At 42.7% G+C, this 7,425-nt stretch overlaps 1 long non-coding RNA gene across 1 annotated transcript; it reads left to right on the top strand.

The window, feature by feature from the left end:
• Positions 1-576: 576 nt before the first annotated feature.
• On the top strand, positions 577-6,315 carry LOC149363112 (uncharacterized). The gene is made up of 3 exons (XR_016288559.1): positions 577-684; positions 3,931-3,992; positions 6,147-6,315. It is a non-coding gene; the product is annotated as an uncharacterized LOC149363112 (long non-coding RNA).
• Positions 6,316-7,425: the final 1,110 nt, after the last annotated feature.

Here is a 7,425-nt window from a genome sequence, read left to right as displayed (position 1 = left end):
CATAGTCACCTTGATTGGTGTCCACTATTGTCACTTGTACACACACAACGACACAAGCATGAAGCGGACAGGAGATTCACAGTTTAGCTGTGACACAGTTACCAACAACCGAAAATAAATCACAGTAGTTGTCTGTTGCCCTGTAATAGAGCGGATGGAAGTAATATATTAGGTTGCTGCATTCGGCTTGTCAGTAGGCGTTCAGGTGAGGTGGTGTGCTAAATATAGCCAGAAGAGTGGAAGTGTACCGTGATACTATCGTACCCGCTTGTCTGCGACATATACCGCACATGAAAAAAGTCATGGCAGGAAACGATGTCTAGTAGGCTTCAGAATTGGGCTCCTGCACAGTGCTGTGTTTTATTGCTGTTTCACATTTCTGTATGAAGTAGTTAATCTCGGCTGCGTCCGGCCGAGCAGACACGCAAAACCCAAGGGGCCTGTGAGCCTGTTGATTTTTTTTTTTTATTCCCTTTGGAACTGATAATATGGCGAGATAACACCTTCACCATGCTGACGTACCTGGTGCATGTACACTTATTCCTGCTTGTAGCGTGCCTATAAAACCGCGCTTAACGGCAACTTCCCCAAATCGCAGAGAAACTGAAGTAGGGACCCAGGCGCAGGGAAAGATGAAGGTCCTGTCTTGCTTCCTCATTTTGTGCCTCGCCACAACGGCTTTTGGTGAGAAGTTTTACTGCCACCTTAAATGCTTAACTCATCCCACGAAAAAAGGTTACAGCACAGCATTTGATACATTTCAATTTTTTATCGGTTCATTAAACTGTATGAGCCAAGCATTATACAGTAAATTCAGAAGAGAATAAAATAGGGCATGTTCTAAAGATTTAAGGCATTCCAATAGCGAACGAGTGAACTATAACACATCGTTATAGAAAGGCAGTTAAGATCACCAAAGCTAAATTTACTACAACCCTCCTTTACTTAGGACGTAGTTTTCTGCAGGTAGAGAGCAAACGGATTCGTATACATGTATTTTAGCAGATGAGTAACTTCCTGCAAATTTTTTTAAATCAGGCACCTCCTGTCTAAATATTCCTACAAAAATCAATTTCACGACAAAAATGCTTCCCATGGCATGGCATCTTCAATTATACAGGGTTAAAAACAGTGGACGAACAGAAAAATTAAATAAAAAGAGCATATTTTCTACCACCACAATTGTGTCTCTTCCCATTGCACAAAGAAGATCACCATGTACTCTGATGCACCTATTTGAAAAAAAACTTCTGTTCTATTGAATGCAGTGATGTAGCAACATATCAGAAAATCAGAAGTGCCGTGAAATTGTGAGGAATATAAACAATTTGCCTGTTTGAACTCAATGAAAAGCCGAATGAAAGACTCTTAGCAATCTATGATTACTGCTTTAAACGCATTTAATTTCAATAAACGCATCAGCAAACCAAAAATTAATAGGTCACTGTACTGAATGGATATCAAAATTATTAGTGGAAGCTGGACTAGAGAATATTCTTGCAATCATCGTCATTATAAAACCGCGACGTTCGAACGCCTTGTATCAGCATATGGTTAGCTTATTGGATTCAAACTGAAGTTTACTTTATATTTGTTGATTTGTAAGTGCCTCTTGGGCCCCATTGAAGAGATATTTCATGAAAGGGTGGAGCACTGAAACTTTTATTCTTTCGATGGATCACCTGAAGGATGATGACTCGAGGTGATGCATTGCTACGTTTGGCAGGTCATTTTAGGGCTGTGCTGTATGAATATAAATGATGACAAACGTGCAGACGCGCTCGTAGAGGGAGAGTAAACGGCGTTATCGTGGTTGCGCGTTCGAGATGCGGTGGGCAAGCCTCATACTTGATTTAAGAAACACATGATAGTAGAACTTGCGAGAAAGACAAAGTCTGGCAATTTTCCGGCTGTTCGCTTAAGTTGTGAGGTTAAGGAATAGACCGAGATCAGTTTTGCATCGCGATCTTACATTGCTTCGTGACTAGAAGAACGGTTATTTGGTGGGGGCCAGAAACCGGACATGCATACTCTAGCCTTGGAAGAATAAGTGTTAAATAAGTGAGTGATTTTGGGGATGGGAATGCTGGTCGCAGGTTTCGTCGAAAGTAACAAAGAAAGTCATTTGCATCGTCAGTAAACTGAGCTATTTGAAGAGAGTAGTTTAGATAGAGCACTATTTTAATGCCAAAATATCTGTATGAGGGCATTTCTGCGATTTTTGAACTGTCGATATTGTTGAGAGCGAGTGCTTAGGCTAATTACTAGGTGAAAGAAGCACGGCCGTGGGAAAGTTCTATGAAAAAAAAAAAGATCAGTAACTTTGAGATACAGAGTTCACTAAAGAGGCATGCAGTAAATGTGCTTGTAACACAATGTCTGGCGGGCTATGTTCTGACTAAACCCCATAAAGATTTTTAAATATCCCAGTAGTAGCAATGATTGAGCGACTCGTAGCCCTTACCAACAAAATCAACCTCGCTTCGTCCTGTTCTACACCATTCTCTCTTCCATTGGTCTCCGATAAACCGTGTACTGCGCCAGAAGTGGCCAGCCTGTGTCCAAATATTCCTGAATCACACCTGCGCGCCTTGCTTTCTTTGTCTCTCTGCTGCATTTCTCTTGTCTCAGAAATATTTACATTAACTTAATGGGCCCTGCGTTATCTGCAGTTAATTAGAGTGAGGGTCCGGTTTCTCAGCCTTTAAAACTGCCATCGCTAATGTGTGACTGCGTACTAGAGGGCTTCAAAACTTCAAAATTCCAAATTTAGGCGCTAAATCTTCTGCTTTCCTAGTCATAGCGACGATACCCAACACTTACCTACAAAAAAATACGAGCAAAGAACTGTTCGGACAAATTGCAGTAATGATGAAATTCTGGTAGCATGAGCGCAGGAATGCTACTGCGACCAACACGCTGCCTGAACTGCGTGAGCAGTTCCGCTGCTTGGACATCGTTTAAAGTGGTATGGCGGACAACTTCAAGAAATCGGAACTCACTGCTGACTGCCGCGGAGTGTTCGAATCTCGGAGCTTTATATATAATGGAGGAAGTCGTGGTTACAGCGTGGTTATAGCGTGGTTATAGCGTGAATTGTCGACCAGATGCATGCTGTACGTCAGTGATGTCATCGTCAATTGCTGCTTTAACACCTTCGCAATTGCGGTATGATGTGCGTCGGGAAGTGACCATGATATTCTTCTTGTTTTGATAATACAGCGCTCTGAACTACTAAAGCCTGATTGCTCATCTGGATTGCAACTTAAATATCCGTTTTTAGAGCGAGCATAAGTCGTCATAGCCAATCATCGATAACATATTTTTCTCTTCCTTGTGAGGAGGAGGCTTACGCTGAGCTATTAGCGGCATAATTACATAAAATCTAGTTCTGCCTCCATCCTCAAATTTTCCCCTCTACGGTAGCCAAGGCCCTGAGTGCAATACTTTTTTTCTTTCTTCTGCTTTAGGGTTCGGAACAATTGCATGATTTCACACTTCGCCACAAAGCCATACACAAAACGTGACGCATAGGAAGTAAGGTAGGCGAGAAAACAATGCATTTCCACAGCCAGGTCTTTCCTGCAGCATCTTTGACTAAACTGAGAACTGCAACGTAGTGCCACTTGTTTCTTACCTGACTCAAGTAGCGCCTCCATAGTGTACAGCCCCTTCTGGATTAAGTGCAGTCTTGCTATTGCCGCTTTGATGCTTCGACCTCCACGGTGCCGACACTAGACATTTCTCCAAACGGCTTTTCTTTTTGGATTAAGGGCCTTGCAGAAACTTGAACTGCAATGCTGAGAACTATTTTAGTCTTTTTGAGTATTAGCAGCCTGAAGCAGGGGCTGTGTATCTTCCGAGAGTAATTTTTCACGGGGTTTTCATTTCACAACCAAGTGCATTGTTTACCTTTTTTTTCTTTTACAGGTCAGTCGCTGATAAGGCTTCCACCATGCCCTGGTTGGGGTTGCCCTCTCTATACATTCTTTGTAAGTTATTTCAGTGTTTTTAGGGACCACACAAGATAACTTGGTACAGTCTCGAGAGGATATAGCCTCATTTGTTAGCCAAGGTTCGCACTGAGCACACTGAGGCTTAGGGCACATTGTGTTGTTATTCAGAAAGGGACCTACCTGTTACTTTTAATTAGTAGTTTTTGTTATCAATGCACACATGCGTCATAGACTAGCCGGTATGATCGCGGCTTGATGAGGGAATAAGCGAAACGCAAGAACCGACACAATCATTCCTTTACAACAAACAGAAGCTTACTCTGTTTTTAGGGTTTTATAAAAGGTACCACAGTTATTCCCGCGAAGTTTTTACTCGGAAGAAAGGCAGTAGTTATCACTACTAATAATTTTTGTTCATTAGGATAGTTTGACGGATATCAGCAAAAAACCGTCTTATGAGAATTTGAAATCCATTTTCAGGAGGAATACAGCTTTGGGGCATCATACACACGATAAAGATACAATTACACGAACAATGCTCCAGCATGGAGTCAAGTTTCTATACGTACATAACATATTCAGTAATATTCTAAATTGATCAACACCACAAAATAAATAAATTATTTGAAAAAAAAAATTCCCCTGTGCCCCTTGGTTTCTGTGGCTGTTGGCTTCTGTTATATTTATAACGAGCCCCTCATTCCCTTTCCCTTGTTTGCTTAAGTGCTTAGCAAGAGCCTCGGTTCTGGCAGCCTTGACGCCATAGGAAGCATAAGAGGGTTCTCACGCAGCTTCCACCCTCTCCGTTCGATGACGTTCTACGTCACACCTGCGGTGACTCAGGACGTTCTACGTCCGCCGCTTATGAACGTGGGTGGCGCTGATGAACACTCTCAAGGTTAGGTTACTTGTAAACATAAATACCCCCGAAAGCAAAAGGTTTGACAGCCGTCGCCGTAGCTCAGAGGTAGAGCACCGGACGCGTAATTCGGAGGTCGTGGGTTCGGATCCCACCGGCGGCACGTGGTTGTTTTTTCTTCTGCTTTTCTAATCAATTAGCTTTAAGCGATAACATATTCAGTAATATTCTAAATTGATCAACACCACACAATAAATAAATTATTTGAAAAAAAAAATTCCCCTGTGCCCCTTGGTTTCTGTGGCTTTTGGCTTCTGTTATACGTACAAAGCTAAGACCAAAAGAGATCTTTAAGAAACCACAATTGTTCGTTATCACTTGATACAAATATCTATCTGAAATTTTCAGAGATGTACGAGCGTAAAAATGATGGATTTACTGCGCACCACGTATTACAAACGGACTTAGCCAGAGTGAGGCCTGCCCTTTGGCGTGTGCTATATTCAAAATTCCGCAAGTGCGCTTTCCCCGATAACTATGTTGCCAAAAACAAGATGGCCGACTTCACTATAAAAAACTACATGGGGAACAGGGAAGGCGCTAAAGGTGTGGATAGGATGTAAGAAACGTATTTTGCAAGAATCAAACAAAAAAACTAGTATTTCTCGCTTTATTTCGGCTGGAAACGCATGGTCAGCCATCTTGTTTTGGGCAGCATTGTTACGCGGGAAAGCGCACTTGCGGAATTTTGAATATTGTCACCGACAAACGGTTGAAGAAAGAGACCAGGTTCTAAGTAGACGAGGTGGGCGTGCCAGCCAGCAGGAAGCTCGAGCGAGGAAGACGACGTTCCTCGAGCACCTCGAGTGCCCAAGGCTTGGCAAATCCCAGCTTAAACAGTTCGGCCGCGGTACGGCGCCACTGAATGGTTCGTACGGTGGCAATATTTATTATTATGGCAGACAATTCAAACCGTTTTTTTTATATTTTCACAGAGAATAAATGTATCATTTCTTAGCATAGCGTCCTACATAACACCATCTCTTGCAGCCATGCTTTTCTTGCCTACTATTCTGATGTTGCCTAAAGATAATAAAACTATCTGAATTTATTTTGTGCTACGTGCGCAGAACGCAGACTAATCCTGCGAGTACTTGGTTCCTGTTTATATCTTGATCCACTTTCTCTGCCCCAGGGCGGGGGCGGGCCAACACCCACCGCTATTTTTGTCGCAAATTTATTGTTTCTTCATTCAATTACGTTGCAATATTGGCTCATCACAATAATGCTGAATGGGAAGTGGTCACTAATCTCTCATTTCTTTTTATTAGTCTAACATCTTCGATGGAATTTTCCCGGGCTCAAACACTACGGCGACTACGACAACGACTAAAGCTGCGGCGAGCACGGCGGCTCCTTCAAGTGGCTGACGCATTGAAACCAGAGGAAAGCATGACAGGCTCTGGCAATAAAAGGTGTTCAAAAACACCAGGAAGCGGAGTTATGGCGAACAATTGATTTCCTTCATTCAAAAGCTTTCAACACGGTTCCGTGCGGAATCTAGAGTTTTAACTAGTCCCTGGGCATATCGTAGAAGACTCAGAACCAATACAATATATACCAGTTGTCAGTGGGGTTGTCGTTAGCCAATCGCTAAATGTGCGAGCAGAACTGTCAAAATGTTCCGGAAGAAAAATATAATATAAAGGCTGCAACTGGCATATACAGCTGCGCTTCTGTGTGTTGATGGAGTCTTGTCCCGAAAGGATATGCACTTTAGGGGATTTCATAATGATCGCGATAGCCCTCCATTCATGGGGGAAGTACAGGTCATGTGAGAAATTTTTATAAGCTTCAAAGCTATCGGAATGAACTGCTGCTACGGATGGGTTAATCGTGTATTATTTCTGTTCTCACGCCATACAAAGTTCCTACGTTTGTGCAGTCAAAAGCATGCTTCCAGACTTCTTGCTTTTAGGCGCGGAATGAGCGCTCTAACTACTCATTCAATACAATTGAGGTCATGATTATCGAAAGTAGCATAAGAGACATTACTGGAATTCTCTTCTTATTTTGACACATACGAATTACCGAATAGCTGCCTGTGGCGACATCACAACAGAAATGTTGAAGAGTCTCTATCCGTTACAAAGTAAAATATTCGCCTATAATAAGCAAGCAGCTGAAGCTGTCGTCTAAAATTTGCACTTACAAGTGCAACCCACGAAACACCGCATCAATGAGAGTATGCTGGTCTAGGATGTCCACCCAACTGTATTCTTACTAAAGCGAAATCGTCATCAGGTTAGTTCCGAAAACGTGTTTGTCTCTAAACCTCTCTCGCACCTTCAAAGAGAGGTACCGTGAATCGAGAGCTGAAATGGAATCATGCATCTAGTGAATGCGAGCTTGCTGCATTACCAAATACTCCATGGCCACTTTCATTACATGCACTAGATGAACTGCTGGGACTCCTAGCCCCCCCTGCTACTACTTTAACATACTGCCACATCTAGTACGGTCCTTGGCAAGTTTGTGGCCCACTGCAACTATGGACGAAATTGCAAGTGCTGTTGAGTGGCGGCCCTGTTATCACCGACTCTCGCTGGT

Source organism: Amblyomma mixtum, chromosome 2 (assembly GCF_055824585.1).
Source record: "Amblyomma mixtum isolate Tamu chromosome 2, ASM5582458v1, whole genome shotgun sequence".
In the NCBI taxonomy this organism is placed as follows: Eukaryota; Metazoa; Arthropoda; class Arachnida; order Ixodida; family Ixodidae; genus Amblyomma; species Amblyomma mixtum.
Note: the sequence above shows the minus strand (reverse complement) of the source record. Positions and strands in the feature narration are given on the sequence as shown.